The sequence below is a fragment of the Protopterus annectens genome, chromosome 5.part1 (assembly GCF_019279795.1).
Source record: "Protopterus annectens isolate FY-2018-M chromosome 5.part1, PAN1.0, whole genome shotgun sequence".
Classification (NCBI taxonomy): domain Eukaryota; kingdom Metazoa; phylum Chordata; order Ceratodontiformes; family Protopteridae; genus Protopterus; species Protopterus annectens.
The window spans coordinates 474,227,764-474,247,623 of NC_056736.1; positions in this window are offsets into that span (position 1 = coordinate 474,227,764).

The window sequence follows — 19,860 nt, forward strand, 5'->3', positions numbered from 1 at the left end:
GTGAAGGTACGGATAGCATCCGCAATGTCACGCATACTGTCTGTCATGGCTATGTGACATGCTCTCAGCTCCCTCAGACCCTGTCTGGTGTACCTTTCCATACGTGACTGTGCCTGCACGACAGTCCAAAACATAGCTGAGGTTGACAGACCCCTTTGGGCACATCGGCCTGAGGCAGTACACCCACAGATGCTCCAACGAGAACCCATGGGCAACTGTCTGTGTGGTACCTTCGGAGGACCCTGCCCATGGCTGCTGTGTGGGGACGCATGTGCCACAGGTACCACATTACCCTGGTCTATGCCCACTGTATCCTGTCCATCACCTAGGGACAATGGTGACAAAGGATGTACAGGCAGGATGACTGTGCGCAATGATGGGGTTGACAGCTGTGTACTGTCAATTGGCTGACCAATGGCAGACCCTGACACACCTTCCTGTACCATTACACAAATATCATCATTACCAGTATCCGTGGCACAGGATTCAGGTTCCCTGCTGCAGGTAACCAGAGCAGCCCCAGAACCTGTGGGATGAAGACAGGAAACACAGTTTACAGTCTCCAGACATTGTTACCAGTGATGCACTTATGCACACATGCACACATGCACGCATGGACACATGCACACATGGACACAGGCACACATGCACACATGGACACAGGCACACATGCAGATATGCACACGTGGACACATGCACACAGGCACACATGCACACATGCACACATGTACACAGGCACACATGCACACATGCACACATGCAGACATGCACACGTGGGCACATGCACACGTGGGCACATGCACACATGCACACATGCACATGTGGTCACATGCACACAGGGCACATGCACACATGCACACATGCACACGTGGACACAGGCAGACATGCACACATGCACACGTGGACACAGGCACACATGCACAGATGCACATGTGGACACAGGCACACCTGCACACATGCACACATGGGCACATGCACATGTGTACACATGCACATATGCACACATGGTCACATGCACACATGCACACATGCACCCATGCACACATGGACACAGGCACACCTGCACACATGCACACATGCACACATGCACACATGCGCACAGGCACACCTGCACACATGCACACATGCACACCCCGCAATATACACACAGAGCACTACTGAGTTACACTACGGTTACTAGCATTATCAGGACTATTATAGGTTATGTTAAACACACTCACCAGCATGGATGGCCTGTCTTGCTGTAACCCTGGAGGGACCTGCAGAAATGATGAGATTAATGTCAGTGGGCACAACTGTGCCATTGATATTGCATATGATACAGTGTACAGAACAGTCAAGTGTACATATGGCATATTACCTGCACGCTCCATGTCGTGCTGCTGTGTGGAACCAGCCTCCATCATAATGCAGTTGTACTGCTGTTGGTGTTCCGGGGCTGGAGCCACAACACTTAGGAGTAGCCCCTCCAGTCTGGTGAGGGGGGATGTGTGGCCACCCCACCTCCTGTGGCGACCTGTTGCCTGTGGATATCTGATGCACGCTGCCAGACACTTCGGATTAAATCACTGCAGTGATGTCGTACCTGCTCATATGTCCTGTTATGCGTGCCAATATCATTTACCCTATGGACAAGGTCTTGCCACAGTGCGGCCCTCTCCTGCTGATTCTGACTGGTGCGGGAAAACAGGATGTCATACTCCTGCACCAGGCTCTGGTGGATCTCCTCATCTTCCGCCACAGAGTAGGCGGGGTTATGCTGTCACGCCATTTCCCTGGAAGAGAACACAAACAGGATATCAGCAGACCATGTCAGCAATATATGGCACACATACTATACATGATAGTCATGTGTAGTGATATACTACTACTCCCATATGTTACATGTGTGTGTGTCGTGGTGGATACACAGGTACATGGCCAGATATCAGTGCTCAGCCAACACCTGTGCAACAATACCTGCCACATTCCACACAACATAGTAGCGTGCCCCATCGGTCAGCACACACTAACAGGTGCAATGCACAACCTCACTCTGGGGGTTCATCCCAAGGTACTGTATGTGGGACACCATCCACTACTGTGATGTGGACAGAAGTTACTTGGCCTAGATATACATATCCCACCACCACCACCAGCACAGTACACTACTTTGATATGTATGCGATTAGAAAGTTATTCACTTTCTGGGACTGAGATGGTATCCATGCAGCACACTGGGCCAGTGGAAGCCACAAGCCACACTGCTGACCCCTTTGCAAATGCTTGCCACGGACATGCCACGGATTGCATGGAACTTGCACACACATTTCTAACCCAGACCCTATGCACAAAGGTTAGGCATCCTGTCCGGTGGACCCCAGAAAGAGGCAGATTGTATAACAATAGCAGGAGGCTACTGCAGGACAGAGCACATTCACATTAAGGGAAGGCACAAAACATTGGGTTGCATACTATAGGTTCCTAGATGATATTTGTATTTTTTGGACAGGAACTGATAGCCTCCTTAGAGACTTCATGGAGTATCTAACTGGCACTACTAACTTTCTTACATTTACATATCAAGTTACCATAGAGAGGGTGGAATATCTGGATGTCATGCTTAGTATTAACAGTGACCACCAATTTGAATCTTCAGCATATAGAAAGCCGACGTTCTCCAACAGTTATATACATTATGACAGTTCACATCCAGTATATCAAAAGAGGGGGATCGTCAAGGGTCAGTTTGTTAGAATCTCCAGAATGACATCCAATGAAGAGGAGTTTTTGAAGGAGTGTGAGAACCTTAGTACTTTATTTCAGGACAGGGGGTATCCTAGGGACATGATACATAATATTTATGAACAGGTTAAAAAGGAAAGAACAGGTAGATTTAGACCAATTCTGGGACTACATGGTGAGGAAACCCAGACTCCACAGATATCCCAGTCGGAATACACCAAAGCCTTCATTACACAATATAGTGCTAATTCTAGCAAAATAAGAGATATAATTAGAAGAGAATGGGAAACCTTTACTGAGATTACTGATTTGGGTAATCTGCAAGGCAAGAAAATGAAGGCAGTTTTCCGTAAGGGTAATAGCATTAAGAACATACTAGAAAAGGGGCCCTTTCGCCAATATTCTTTTAGATCAAGGAAGGGCACCTATAAATGTGGATCTTGTGCCCAATGCTCGTATATTGCACACTCTGAGGAAGTATTTTTGGCTAAAAACATGACTATTAGAGCCAAAGGATTTTACAATTGCAACAGCCAAAGGGTTGTGTATTTGGCCAAGTGCACCCTATGCCCGGCATACTATGTGGGCAAGACGGAGCGGTCTTTGAAACGAAGAATATATGAGCATAACTATGACATACAAAAAGGGAATACTACTAATGCCCTGTTCAAACATACACATACATGTTCTAAAGCAAAATTTCTGTTTTTTGTCTTGGATAGTGTCCAGCTGGATTCTAGGGGCGGACCATGGCAGACTATTTTAGAACAGAGGGAGACATACTGGCAAATTAATCTGGAGGCAAGTAAGGAACCTGGACTTAATGACTATATATCCATTAAACCCATACTAAAATTGAAAGCCATTTCAATTTAAGTAGTGAGGTTATATGGAGTATTTCAGTTTTTAAATATTTTTTGATATATTTGTACTTTTTAGAAATCAACATGTTGTTTATTTTGAATTTTAATAGAACACGAATTGTTTTTTATGTATGATTTTACAGTGTTAATAGAAAACTCATAAGGTTTTCTTTAAGTTTTAATTACTTGATCAATATGGTAATGGATGCCTGTATTTAAAGAGATGAACTAATTGGTTAAATTGTCTGATGAAGTTACTGAGGTAACGAAAACGAACATCACGGTGTTTTACTTGCGTTTACAATACTACAATAAACCTGTGTTTTACGAGCTATTGTGCCTTCTGGATCATTACTGGATTACTGGATTATTACTGGATATTTATTGGCATTTTCTTCTCCCTCCGGTGTTGGTTGGTGTACTTGGTTTTATTTCCAGCACTTGCTTCTGTTTTTTTTTGGCTGGTTTTGTTATGGAAGCTTTGGGGGAGTGTGCATCGGCCGATATCCAGGAACCCAGTCTTGAACAGAAGTTGGGGAAATTAAGTTGACCGGGCAGCTGAGTCAACTTTTGGACCTTCTTTTACCCTTAGGGCAAGGTATTCAACAGTTGCTTTCTCAACCTTGCCATGCTATCAACAATGTTAATGAACAGTCAGCTAGCCATTCCAACCACCGTTCGAGTTCCGCTATACAATCCTCCAGCAGCAGAGGTCGCCCTAATACAGCAACGGATTTTCAAAATACTCCGCTCATTCTACAGGATGGGAGCGAGAGTCAACAGCATTCCGACGGAGTAGCAGGACAGGATAACATGTTACCTTCTACATTTCAGGAATGGTACCAGGACATTCCAACTTTTCAGCAACCGGGACAGGCGAATACCAGGGCTGACGACAGGCTATGTTTCCGGGAATCCATGGCTGCATTAGAGACATCATTGTACAGGTACCGCAGTTTGAAACTGGATAATATGTACCTCAATGAATGTCTTAACAAAAACATTGTGCCTAAGGGCCTACGTGTGTGTAAATATCCCAGCAATGTCATCGCTGGTAGTGACTTTCACTCTGATTTGATTTCCGCTTTTGACATGTGCGGATTAGATATTATACGAGCTATTATTAAGAGAAATGAATCTGAGATTGTGATGTTAGATCAGGATATAAACAAGTACAACAATGTTGTTACTACAGATTTGTTATTTCAAGTTGAATTGGAAAATAAAAAGTATTATCAAATTAGGAAGGATGTTGATAGCAAATGTGCTGTGATATTACAGAGAAAACATAAAAAGTTACAAAGGGACATGAGGGAATATGAGGAAGGATGTCCTTACCCTATACCTTATTCCAGTATTGACAGAAGAAATAATACAATACGGCCAGTGCAACATACAGGGGATACATCCTATAATAATGAACAAGAGGTAGGCCAGAAGCAGGGACCAGAACCTCTCCCTAGGAGATCTGAGAGAATAAGAAATCAACGCAAAACACATTATGAACAGTCTTTTTCCCCCCAAGGCTATCAGCACAGAGAGAAGATGAGGAACAACGGGTATTCACATCCCAGGCAGGTTCAGTTTTGGGAATAAGTAATACCGAACTTGGCTCAGATGATAGTAATCATGCAGACCCCATTTGTCAACAGGGGGGATATACCATTTACAACTACAGTTCATTAAATATTAATGATACCTATTTTACACTCTTTACAAAAGGTTTTAAATATGTACCTAAAAGGAGTAGTTGTATGACTCAGGTTATCATTGATACTAAGCTCTTTATCAGGAAACTGAATTTGGAGCATCTTCTGGGTCAAGGGGAGGTTCATCCGAGTGCTGAACTACATAGGAGCAGTCTATACAACCCCCCTTTGCATCCACAATTAAAAAATTTAGAGCATAGGATAGAACAACAAATCAGGAGTCATTGCGAAAGGGGTAGGTATACTTCTAATTTGACCACCTCTGAACAACAATTGTTATATGCTTTACAACAAAACACTAACATCAGAGTAATGGAACCTGATAAAGGGGGAGGAACAGTGATTATGGACCAGCTTATTTATGAAGGCAAAATGAATACAATTTTAAAAAATGAGGCTAGGTACAGTCCTGTTTCGTTAAATGAAATCCATATAGCATACCAGAGAATTGACTTGGTTATTAAAGATTTACTGGACCAGGAAGCTTTTGATTATGGTACCTATGTTTTTTTGGATAATCCTCAACCCAGGGTGCCCTCTATATTCGGTGTACCTAAAGTACACAAGAATACACAGGATCCACCCATGAGGACGATAGTAGCAGCACAAGGATCTAAAATTTCCCCGCTTTCCAAATATTTGGATTATAAACTGAAAAGGCTATGGCCCAAAGCTACTCACATGTTGAAAGACTCATGGGAATTTTTAAGGCAGATTACCCCTGAACTTTGGAGTCCTACCCTCAAGTTTTTGACCATTGATATAGTGGATCTTTTTTCTGTTATTCCACATGTTATTGGATTATCATGGTTAGAGGAAGCACTTGCATCCAATCCATTATCCAATAACAATGACAACTTTGTCATTTTGCAGCTTATGGAATTGGTTTTGTATAATAATTTCATTTATTTTTCGGGGGAATTTTATAAACAGATCTCCGGGGTAGCCATGGGAGCCAACTGTGCCCCGACATATGCGGACATAATTTTGTCCATTTGGGAAAATAAGTATGTGTTTAACAGCCCCTTTAGTAAACACTGGGTTGCATACTATAGGTTCCTAGATGATATTTGTATTTTTTGGACAGGAACTGATAGCCTCCTTAGAGACTTCATGGAGTATCTAACTGGCACTACTAACTTTCTTACATTTACATATCAAGTTACCATAGAGAGGGTGGAATATCTGGATGTCATGCTTAGTATTAACAGTGACCACCAATTTGAATCTTCAGCATATAGAAAGCCGACGTTCTCCAACAGTTATATACATTATGACAGTTCACATCCAGTATATCAAAAGGGAGGGATCGTCAAGGGTCAGTTTGTTAGAATCTCCAGAATGACATCCAATGAAGAGGAGTTTTTGAAGGAGTGTGAGAACCTTAGTACTTTATTTCAGGACAGGGGGTATCCTAGGGACATGATATATAATATTTATGAACAGGTTAAAAAGGAAAGAACAGGTAGATTTAGACCAATTCTGGGACTACATGGTGAGGAAACCCAGACTCCACAGATATCCCAGTCGGAATACACCAAAGCCTTCATTACACAATATAGTGCTAATTCTAGCAAAATAAGAGATATAATTAGAAGAGAATGGGAAACCTTTACTGAGATTACTGATTTGGGTAATCTGCAAGACAAGAAAATGAAGGCAGTTTTCTGTAAGGGTAATAGCATTAAGAACATACTAGAAAAGGGGCCCTTTCGCCAATATTCTTTTAGATCAAGGAAGGGCACCTATAAATGTGGATCTTGTGCCCAATGCTCGTATATTGCACACTCTGAGGAAGTATTTTTGGCGGCTAAAAACATGACTATTAGAGCCAAAGGATTTTACAATTGCAACAGCCAAAGGGTTGTGTATTTGGCCAAGTGCACCCTATGCCCGGCATACTATGTGGGCAAGACGGAGCGGTCTTTGAAACGAAGAATATATGAGCATAACTATGACATACAAAAAGGGAATACTACTAATGCCCTGTTCAAACATACACATACATGTTCTAAAGCAAAATTTCTGTTTTTTGTCTTGGATAGTGTCCAGCTGGATTCTAGGGGCGGACCATGGCAGACTATTTTAGAACAGAGGGAGACATACTGGCAAATTAATCTGGAGGCAAGTAAGGAACCTGGACTTAATGACTATATATCCATTAAACCCATACTAAAATTGAAAGCCATTTCAATTTAGGTAGTGAGGTTATATGGAGTATTTCAGTTTTTAAATATTTTTTGATATATTTGTACTTTTTAGAAATCAACATGTTGTTTATTTTGAATTTTAATAGAACACGAATTGTTTTTTATGTATGATTTTACAGTGTTAATAGAAAACTCATAAGGTTTTCTTTAAGTTTTAATTACTTGATCAATATGGTAATGGATGTCTGTATTTAAAGAGATGGACTAATTGGTTAAATTGTCTGATGAAGTTACTGAGGTAACGAAAACGAACATCACGGTGTTTTACTTGCGTTTACAATACTACAATAAACCTGTGTTTTACGAGCTATTGTGCCTTCTGGATCATTACTGGATTACTGGATTATTACTGGATATTTATTGGCATTTTCTTCTCCCTCCGGTGTTGGTTGGTGTACTTGGTTTTATTTCCAGCACTTGCTTCTGGTTTTTTTTGGCTGGTTTTGTTATGGAAGCTTTGGGGGAGTGTGCATCGGCCGATATCCAGGAACCCAGTCTTCGAACAGAAGTTGGGGAAATTCGTAAGTTGACCGGGCAGCTGAGTCAACTTTTGGACCTTCTTTTACCCTTAGGGCAAGGTATTCAACAGTTGCTTTCTCAACCTTGCCATGCTATCAACAATGTTAATGAACAGTCAGCTAGCCATTCCAACCACCGTTCGAGTTCCGCTATACAATCCTCCAGCAGCAGAGGTCGCCCTAATACAGCAACGGATTTTCAAAATACTCCGCTCATTCTACAGGATGGGAGCGAGAGTCAACAGCATTCCGACGGAGTAGCAGGACAGGATAACATGTTACCTTCTACATTTCAGGAATGGTACCAGGACATTCCAACTTTTCAGCAACCGGGACAGGCGAATACCAGGGCTGACGACAGGCTATGTTTCCGGGAATCCATGGCTGCATTAGAGACATCATTGTACAGGTACCGCAGTTTGAAACTGGATAATATGTACCTCAATGAATGTCTTAACAAAAACATTGTGCCTAAGGGCCTACGTGTGTGTAAATATCCCAGCAATGTCATCGCTGGTAGTGACTTTCACTCTGATTTGATTTCCGCTTTTGACAAGTGCGGATTAGATATTATACGAGCTATTATTAAGAAAAATGAATCTGAGATTGTGATGTTAGATCAGGATATAAACAAGTACAACAATGTTGTTACTACAGATTTGTTATTTCAAGTTGAATTGGAAAATAAAAAGTATTATCAAATTAGGAAGGATGTTGATAGCAAATGTGCTGTGATATTACAGAGAAAACATAAAAAGTTACAAAGGGACATGAGGGAATATGAGGAAGGATGTCCTTACCCTATACCTTATTCCAGTATTGACAGAAGAAATAATACAATACGGCCAGTGCAACATACAGGGGATACATCCTATAATAATGAACAAGAGGTAGGCCAGAAGCAGGGACCAGAACCTCTCCCTAGGAGATCTGAGAGAATAAGAAATCAACGCAAAACACATTATGAACAGTCTTTTTCCCCAAGGCTATCAGCACAGAGAGAAGATGAGGAACAACGGGTATTCACATCCCAGGCAGGTTCAGTTTTGGGAATAAGTAATACCGAACTTGGCTCAGATGATAGTAATCATGCAGACCCCATTTGTCAACAGGGGATATACCATTTACAACTACAGTTCATTAAATATTAATGATACCTATTTTACACTCTTTACAAAAGGTTTTAAATATGTACCTAAAAGGAGTAGTTGTATGACTCAGGTTATCATTGATACTAAGCTCTTTATCAGGAAACTGAATTTGGAGCATCTTCTGGGTCAAGGGGAGGTTCATCCAGTGCTGAACTACATAGGAGCAGTCTATACAACCCCCCTTTGCATCCACAATTAAAAAATTTAGAGCATAGGATAGAACAACAAATCAGGAGTCATTGCGAAAGGGGTAGGTATACTTCTAATTTGACCACCTCTGAACAACAATTGTTATATGCTTTACAACAAAACACTAACATCAGAGTAATGGAACCTGATAAAGGGGGAGGAACAGTGATTATGGACCAGCTTATTTATGAAGGCAAAATGAATACAATTTTAAAAAATGAGGCTAGGTACAGTCCTGTTTTGTTAAATGAAATCCATATAGCATACCAGAGAATTGACTTGGTTATTAAAGATTTACTGGACCAGGAAGCTTTTGATTATGGTACCTATGTTTTTTTTGGATAATCCTCAACCCAGGGTGCCCTCTATATTCGGTGTACCTAAAGTACACAAGAATACACAGGATCCACCCATGAGGACGATAGTAGCAGCACAAGGATCTAAAATTTCCCCGCTTTCCAAATATTTGGATTATAAACTGAAAAGGCTATGGCCCAAAGCTACTCACATGTTGAAAGACTCATGGGAATTTTTAAGGCAGATTACCCCTGAACTTTGGAGTCCTACCCTCAAGTTTTTGACCATTGATATAGTGGATCTTTTTTCTGTTATTCCACATGTTATTGGATTATCATGGTTAGAGGAAGCACTTGCATCCAATCCATTATCCAATAACAATGACAACTTTGTCATTTTGCAGCTTATGGAATTGGTTTTGTATAATAATTTCATTTATTTTTCAGGGGAATTTTATAAACAGATTTCCGGGGTAGCCATAGCCAACTGTGCCCGACATATCGGACATAATTTTGTCCATTTGGGAAAATAAGTATGTGTTTAACAGCCTTTAGTAAACACTGGGTTGCATACTATAGGTTCCTAGATGATATTTGTATTTTTTGGACAGGAACTGATAGCCTCCTTAGAGACTTCATGGAGTATCTAACTGGCACTACTAACTTTCTTACATTTACATATCAAGTTACCATAGAGAGGGTGGAATATCTGGATGTCATGCTTAGTATTAACAGTGACCACCAATTTGAATCTTCAGTATATAGAAAGCCGACGTTCTCCAACAGTTATATACATTATGACAGTTCACATCCAGTATATCAAAAGAGGGGCTCGTCAAGGGTCAGTTTGTTAGAATCTCCAGAATGACATCCAATGAAGAGGAGTTTTTGAAGGAGTGTGAGAACCTTAGTACTTTATTTCAGGACAGGGGGTATCCTAGGGACATGATACATAATATTTATGAACAGGTTAAAAAAGAAAGAACAGGTAGATTTAGACCAATTCTGGGACTACATGGTGAGGAAACCCAGACTCCACAGATATCCCAGTCGGAATACACCAAAGCCTTCATTACACAATATAATGCTAATTCTAGCAAAATAAGAGATATAATTAGAAGAGAATGGGACACCTTTACTGAGATTACTGATTTGGGTAATCTGCAAGGCAAGGAAATGAAGGCAGTTTTCCGTAAGGGTAATAACATTAAGAACATACTAGAAAAGGGGCCCTTTCGACAATATTCTTTTAGATCAAGGAAGGGCACCTATAAATGTGGATCTTGTGCCCAATGCTCGTATATTGCACACTCTGAGGAAGTATTTTTGGCGGCTAAAAACATGACTATTAGAGCCAAAGGATTTTACAATTGCAACAGCCAAAGGGTTGTGTATTTGGCCAAGTGCACCCTATGCCCGGCATACTATGTGGGCAAGACGGAGCGGTCTTTGAAACGAAGAATATACGAGCATAACTATGACATACAAAAAGGGAATACTACTAATGCCCTGTTCAAACATACACATACATGTTCTAAAGCAAAATTTCTGTTTTTTGTCTTGGATAGTGTCCAGCTGGATTCTACGGGTGGACCATGGCAGACTATTTTAGAACAGAGGGAGACATACTGGCAAATTAATCTGGAGGCAAGTAAGGAACCTGGACTTAATGACTATATATCCATTAAACCCATACTAAAATTGAAAGCCATTTCAATTTAGGTAGTGAGGTTATATGGAGTATTTCAGTTTTTAAATATTTTTTGATATATTTGTACTTTTTAGAAATCAACATGTTGTTTATTTTGAATTTTAATAGAACACGAATTGTTTTTTATGTATGATTTTACAGTGTTAATAGAAAACTCATAAGGTTTTCTTTAAGTTTTAATTACTTGATCAATATGGTAATGGATGCCTGTATTTAAAGAGATGAACTAATTGGTTAAATTGTCTGATGAAGTTACTGAGGTAATGAAAACGAACATCACGGTGTTTTACTTGCGTTTACAATACTACAATAAACCTGTGTTTTACGAGCTATTGTGCCTTCTGGATCATTACTGGATTACTGGATTATTACTGGATATTTATTGTCATTTTCTTCTCCCTCCGGTGTTGGTTGGTGTACTTGGTTTTATTTCCAGCACTTGCTTCTGTTTTTTTTGGCTGGTATGTATGCGATTAGACAGTTATTCACTTGCTGGGACTGAGATGGTATCCATGCAGCACACTGGGCCAGTGGAAGCCACAAGCCACACTGCTGACCCCTTTGCAAATGCTTACCATGGACATGCCACGGATTGCATGGAACTTGCACACACATTTCTAACCCAGACCCTATGCACAAAGGTTAGGCATCCTGTCCGGTGGACCCCAGAAAGAGGCAGATTGTATAACAATAGCAGGAGGCTACTGCAGGACAGAGCACATTCACATTAAGGGAAGGCATCTGTGGACAGCACTGGTACTATGCTACGGTCCGTCATAACAACGGCCATGGCCTACTCTGGGAGGGAAATGGACACAAACACTGTGGATGACCACAAGGCCTTCTTCAGTTATGTTACACATATGGACCACATGCCTCAGATATGCTCTGTGTTAATCCACACCTACTTAACATTCACCAAACACACGGATATTGGCAACAATCTTGCAGACATGTTCAGTGCACATATCTCCCCTCCTTCTCCCCCACCAGTTGAAATATTTATCACAGCTGGATGTAACCTCCCTATCACCTCACATGTCCAAGTGAGGGCCGCCCTCAGCAGAGAAGAACACACAGCATCACTGTGACCTCGTGGTACCCCTGGATGTGTGCTACCAGCACTCCAAGAGGACATACAACCGCATATAACACTGATAGTTTATCTTGGCTGTACTACAGGATATGTACCTGGACAGTGGCATACAGCAACAGTGGTCCCACACCACTAAGGGGGCACCTCGACTGACCCTGGGAATTACCACATCATATGCATAATGGGCCTGGTCTGCTAAGCTATGGAATTATGCAGTATGGGATGCATATGCAGTAACATCGGGTACCTGCAGACACTTGTTCCCAGCTAGTGTGCCTTTGGGATGGGCTGATCCTGACTTTTGAACCTGGCTGACCTTTCTAAGCAGTCACTACAGCCATTGCTGGGCCAACCCACAGACAACTGCTGCCAGGATCATGGCCTAAGACTGATTGACATGTAATGTATGGTCATCCCCTTTTGGTGGAACTACGTACACACAACATATCACATGGACATACCTATGGATACAGACCTATTACACATTTGGAGGGTTCACAGTATGCACACTATTAACCTGCTACTTTGCATTACCTCTGTTTGTCGCAGCTGGTTGCGTTACCACAGCTTCTGCTTGCTGCTGCTACTGTCAGTGCTGACAGCTTCGGGTGACAGAGTCACAGTGTCTAATTTTTTTTTTTGCTCTCTCTCTCTCTCTCTCTCTCTCACTTCTTGCTCTCCCTCTGTCTGCTTACAGACAATGCAATGAATGTATTGCATGTGGGGAGTGTTAGCACTGGATGCTTTTGTAGGTATCTGCATAGGTCCATGTGATGGCCTCTGCACCAATTGTAAGCCAGCATTTGCTAATTGCATACAGCCAGTTGTGTACTGATTGCAGTTCTCACTGTGATTTCAGGTCAGTGCTAAAAAAGGGTATGTGGGATAGGCGTTGCCCTTTCAGACTGTGAGGGCAGGGACCATGCTGGCATGCTGTGGACAGTGTTTTGTGAGTGTAAAGGTTAGTATCTATCTCATGATTCAGGCTGTGTTGTATATTCACAATTCTCCATTCCTCTCTCATGTTCCCTGTAGCAAGTGTGTATGCACATTGACTCCTACAACTATATATATATATATATATATATATATATATATATATATATATATATATATATATATATATATATATATGTACATATACATACATTTATATATGTACTTTAACTGACCTTATTATCTACAAGCTGCCAACTAGCATGGTTGTTTCTGTTCACACACTACTATTATGGAAATCCAGTAGTTTTGACAGTAATTTTAAATAACATGCTTTGTGTACTACACATCCTATATTCTCTTTACATTCATCCCTACTATTACATGTTATATTTATTTTAGCACAATGTTTTTGTATAAGAGTCATGGCTTAGTGGTAGGTTGTACAGACTAGTGTTTCCAAGGTCCTGGGTTCGGGACTGACAGTGGGGTTTTATTTTGCTTTTGAACTGAGTACAGGACCTGTCAATCAAAGTGACTAAGGCACTTTTAAGCAGCTGTAACTGGGTTAGCGCTGGTTTGCGTGGAGCTCACGCATGCGCACTGGCGTTTAGCTCCGCGCACACACGTGCACACCCGCTTACAACCGCTTAGTGGTGCTTACTCTGGCGCACACCCGCGCTATTTTCTTTGAAAGAAAAGAAAATGGGGAGACAGGAAAGTGGTGAAAAAGGGGTCACAAAGAGGGTAAGACAGTAGGGAAACAAGCTTGGGATGTGCAGGAGGGATGTAGGTAATGCCCATAGCTGCCCATTTCTTCATCAGCAACAGCTGTGCATATGTATGTAATTTGGTGTGACATTTGAAACCTTCCACCCCTGAGAGAGGTGTCAGGACAACAATAATACTTGTTGTATAGCCAATTGCAATTGATAGGATCCATGTCCAGCAGACATGTGTGCGGAATGGGCAGCTATGTATAGGGTGTAATTCTTTTGTGGGTACAGAGTGCCCTTTTTTTTTTTTTTCAGGTGAGAGTGGTATGTCAGGTGAAGGAAGTCGGTACAGCTGGGGAGGTAGGTTGGGTAGGTAAACAGACAAGACAAACAAGATGCATACAGGGGTGGTGTATGACATGTGTGGGGGGGTTACACAATTGATATGGACGGAGGTTTGGTTATCCAGAGCCCATGAGCCCACAGATGGCAACAGTGGAACTGATATCCCCACCCATAGGCAGTTGCCACTGTTCCTTCACTGCCCAGGATGGGGCTGTGCTGGGGGCTGTGTAGGTGGGGCAACAGGCATGCCTGTTAGTTGCACCACCCATGCCTCGAGCTGGTGTAGCGGCTTGAGAACAGAGTCCCGAATCTCCCTACGCACCACAGTCCGGACGCTATGGACGGTGAGTGGTGGTTCTCCTCCGGCCACACTTGCAGAGGGGGGGTGAGCCCCATCCCCTGCAGCGCTTCCACCCGCAGGTGGCACAGGGCCACCGGAGGAGGGTCTGGACTCGGCACTAGTGCCAGGTGCACTCGCCAGCTGAGGTAAGAGAGGTGGGTCCGCTGGAACCCGCCTTCCCTGTTATCCCATGTTTTGCATTATGTCATGACAGTTTGGGTTAGTGACATATAATACCATTCACAATTAGTTGTAATGCATGCATTAGTATTCCCATTAACCAAACACCCAGATATTCACACCATTGAACAGCGTGCATAACACATGCATAATTTGAACAGAAATACACAGTCCAACAACATGCAGGGTTAATTGATGGCAACAGACCATCAGGTGCGGATGTATGAACAGGGCATATGCATCAACGGACATGCAAATATATGTGACCCAACAGGACAAACGTCCAGGGGTGTTAATTGTGATTGCACATACCATTTTCACGTGGAATGGGTTATATGTGGTTATAGGGTGGGGTAAAGAAAGTAATATTAACACCTTCGAATAACAATACATATGCTGTACATTTCTAATAGCTACAGTTATATACACACTACTGTTCTAACTACAGTTTCCTATATGATAACTATTTCATCTTGGTGATAGGACTGTTACTGCAACATCAATATACATTTTATTGTTCTTCATACACATTCATATCTAGCTTTGTTCAGCTACATCATCCTGCTACATTTGCTTTACATAGTTGTAAACAAGAGTGGATGTTTGGTATATCAGACAATCATCCTATCTGCATATTTCAGACTGAGAGCAACATATCCAGATTTTGAGATACACATTCCAGATGCAGCAACACTTTGAACAGATTTTGCTGTTTGGTTTTGAATCTCACATGCATTTCATTCTGTCTTGACTGCAGTATACTTTATTCAGGGGTTATTACTACCGTATTGCTGGATTCATGACACTTTCGCACACTCTCTCACTTGCTTTCATTTTACTATTCAGGATGGTACTTACTTCTAGGCTTTATTGACATATTTTATCTGTAGTTATTACAATCCTTTCCAGCAGTCTCACTTCTGTCATGTTTCAGTATTTCCACAGGGATATATTTCACACATGTGATTTCATCATCTTCTGCAGCTATACTTTTCAGCCTGCTGCAGGTTGTGTACTATTTTCTTACAGGTAGGGCATTTTTATTTCAGAATATATGTCAGACAGTTTCATTTTTCAGTTTAACTTACAGGCTGAAACACACTTTTGTAATCAAGCAATACTTGCAGACACTTTCACACTGTTACTTGCATATTTTATTCCTTACTGACTACACTGCACTCTTTTGCTTACTGTCATACTTTTATATTTCATTACAGTTACTGGTAGTGGATTACTGACCTGCCTGGTGGCGCAACCACACCAGCCTATCGCCATAGGCTCTGCGGTTCGCAGAACGGGCACCTGCAGCTGTAATATAAATGAAGTAATATTGGAACACACATCTCCATAATATCAGCTAGTTTAATTTCTTACATACATAATTAAATGTTACTTACTCAGTAGTGGGGCGTTGGGTGTTTGCTGGGCCTCCTGGATCCAAAGGTTCAGTTGATCCTGCTTGCATCTCTTCAGGTCTGCATGGTGGTGACGGACCTGCTCACCAGTCCTTGGAATCCCTGTGGCACTGGTGAGATCATGAGCCAACCGGTCCCACGCCTCGGCCCTGTATGCTCCCCAGAGGACCTGGCCCTGCATGAGTTGGGCCTCATGATTATGGACTAGGAGCCAGACCATGTACTTGGACTCCTCAACACCCCACCTCTGTGCTCGGAAGCAACTACCCTCTCCTACTCCTGTCATTCTGCCTGCAGGTCAGTTCTACAATTGTTTATGTTGTGTATTCTCACCTATGGGGCTTATATAGTCCGTTTTTCCCGCACATATCTGTGATTGGCCATTTTGGAATTGTTAGCACAAACCAAGTTCTATGCAAGTGGGGGATGCACGGCCCAAACCAAATATCCAGAAAAACAGACAGGCCAGCAGAAAAAGCAGAAATGATGCAGAGTCAAAAATATAATATATAAAGGTTTATTTGCAAACCCAAATAACCACAGACCGGTTTCGGCAGAATATGCCTTCCTCAGTGTGTTACAAACGGATAAACAGAGGATGAAAAATACATATGCATATATATATATATATATAGTATGAATTGACCAATGAGCATAAAAACTGGCCTGGCATTCATTAATATTCATGAATAAGAATAAGGATACCAAAAACAGTGCAATTCAAAATGAATGATACTAGTAATGATAATTTCAAAAAATAAATGCAAAAGAGTATACATATTTAGATAGACCAGTTATGCTAAAATATGTATGGAACATATTAATAACATAAGAATATATTATAACAGGACAATATATTATAAATATAGCAAATAGTGGAATGAGTTTGATAACCACTCTGATGTAGTCAAAGCAAAGTGCGCAGAAATGTGCAGAGTGCAAAATACAGGGGAAATATTCAATATCCTGCTGTACTAGGTTAGCAAAAAAATCTGATAAACATATATATATAGTCATAATAAGTCGGCATATGAATGTTGGTGTGTTCACATGATAGAATATGTAGTGGACAACTGTGACATAAGAAAAGTTATGGAAATCAAGGTTAAAAATGATCATTGAGTCCTGGACTGAAAATAGCTCCCAAAGTAATGATCCAATATTTCTCCTTCTGATTTAGAATGCCATGCCAGCCTTGTTTATTGCTATGATCACCCACAATTTGATCAATAATCATAAAAGTAAATAATGCTTGTGGATGTTGGAGGAGGTGTTGGTACATAGCATTGGTGGTCTTTTTGTTTTTGATGTCACTGCGATGTTCATTAATCCTGCTTCTAAATTGTCTGGAGGTTTGACCCACATAGAAGGCCCCACAGTTACAGGTAGCTAAATATATAACCCAGTCACTACTGCAATTGCCAAATACCTTGCATTCAAACACCTTGCTGGTGTTCCTGCTGGAGAACTGTTTGGATTTGGTAATCTGTTGACATGATCCACAATGACCACATGGGTGTGTGCCCAAGAGTTCATGTCCCGTGAGGGTTAACTGTTTATGAATAGCCCCACCACTACCTATATGTTTGTAGTGAGAGAGGTGTGATCCTAACGTTTTACCCCTTTTGTATGAAAACTTGCATTCCTGGCCTAGAAGGGATCTGAGCTGATCATTGGCAAGCAGAATATTCCAATGTCTTTTGATAGTATCACGGATGGCATTATAATTCCTACCATAGGTAGTGATAAACCTAATGGTAGGTTGTGCAGTGTCAGTAGGTGGATTCTTGTAATCCAATAATTCCGTTCTCTCCGTGTTCTTGGCTCGATTTCTCGCCAGATTTATGTCAACATAACGATATCCCCTGTTCATAAATCTGCGACAGAGATCTGTACTGGCCATATGATGATCCTCCTGATTGGAGCAAAGACGTTTCATACGCATGAACTGTGATACAGGGATGTTTCTGATGGTGTGGCATGGGTGCATGCTAGAAGCATGTAAGATAGTGCTGTATTGGGGATATTTACAAAAGACCTTCGTGGACACTGTATTGTCCAGGTTTCTGTAGACAGTCACATCCAGAAAGTTGATGGTTTGTTTGTCATAGGTAAGAGAAAATTCCAATCCCCAGATGTTACCATTAAGATATTCCACAAATTCATGTAGATATGCCACATCCACATGCCACACCATCCAGCAATCGTCCAAGTATCAACGCCAAATATCCATTTCCACCAGGTATAGATTATGGGATATATCATAGATCATGCACTCTTCAAAATATGCCATGAATAAATCCGCATATATGGGAGCAAAGGATGCTCCCATGGCAGTACCCTGAAGCTGCCAGTAGCATTCCCATTGGAAATAAAAGACGTTCTTGTCGAGTACATGTTCAGATAAGCAAATCAACAGTGTGTTGAATCCTGATGTATACAAGTTGGCCCTGTCCAACCAGTATTGTAATGATTGTAATCCAGCCCAGTGTGGAATGCTGGTGTACAGTGCTTGACGTCTAGTGTGCACATGAGCCAGTCGGGTTCCAACTGTATGTTCTGAATGATCTTGAGAAACTGAGTGGTGTCTTGTAATCTGGCCCTGACCAAACCCAAGAGTGGTTTAATGTATTGTGTTAGAAATGCTGAGAGGGGCTCAGTTAAAGATCCTATCCCTGACACAATAGGTCTTCCTGGGGGCTTAGTTAATGATTTGTGAATCTTGGGTAATAAATAAAGAATTTGTTTGCGTGGTTCAACAACTTTAAGATGGGACACACACTTTTGACTAATGATTCCCTCCTCACATGCCAAATTCAAGAATAAATCAATTTGACATTTGAAATTGGGAGTGGGATCAAAAGACATTTTCATGTAACATGTTTTATCAGACAATTGTTGGAGACCCTCCTGTATATAAGCATCCAGATCTTGAACAACTACTGCGCCTCCCTTGTCTGCTGGTAATACTGCAATTGTTTTATTATTGCGGAGTTGTTCCAGGACCAGATTCTCATTTGGATTGAGATTATTCGCCATCATGGTGTGTCCATAATTGTGAAAATGAAGATCCCTATGGACAGATTTCATGAATATTGATACATGCTTGTTCATGGGGGGATTTTGGAATTGTATCAACTTCAACTTCAGTAAACCTGCATTGTCATGCTGTAGTTTGTATTCATTCCTATATATTAGCTATTATTGCATTTCTAGGTACTGCTGTCATGGCTTAGTGGTTCTGTACCTTGACTGTGGTATATAGTATCCTGGGTTCGAACCTGGCCACTGCATTTTATTTTTCATGACTGTCTAGACATGCTGAGGGGTGTGTCTGTGTAAAGGCAGTTTTGATACGGCTTGCTCAACGTTGCCCGTTGGTTAGCTTCTTTGCGCGGTGCGCAGCTCGCTAAGCAGATGCACGCTGCTTTAAGCCTCATTTGGCTATCGCACATAGTTTG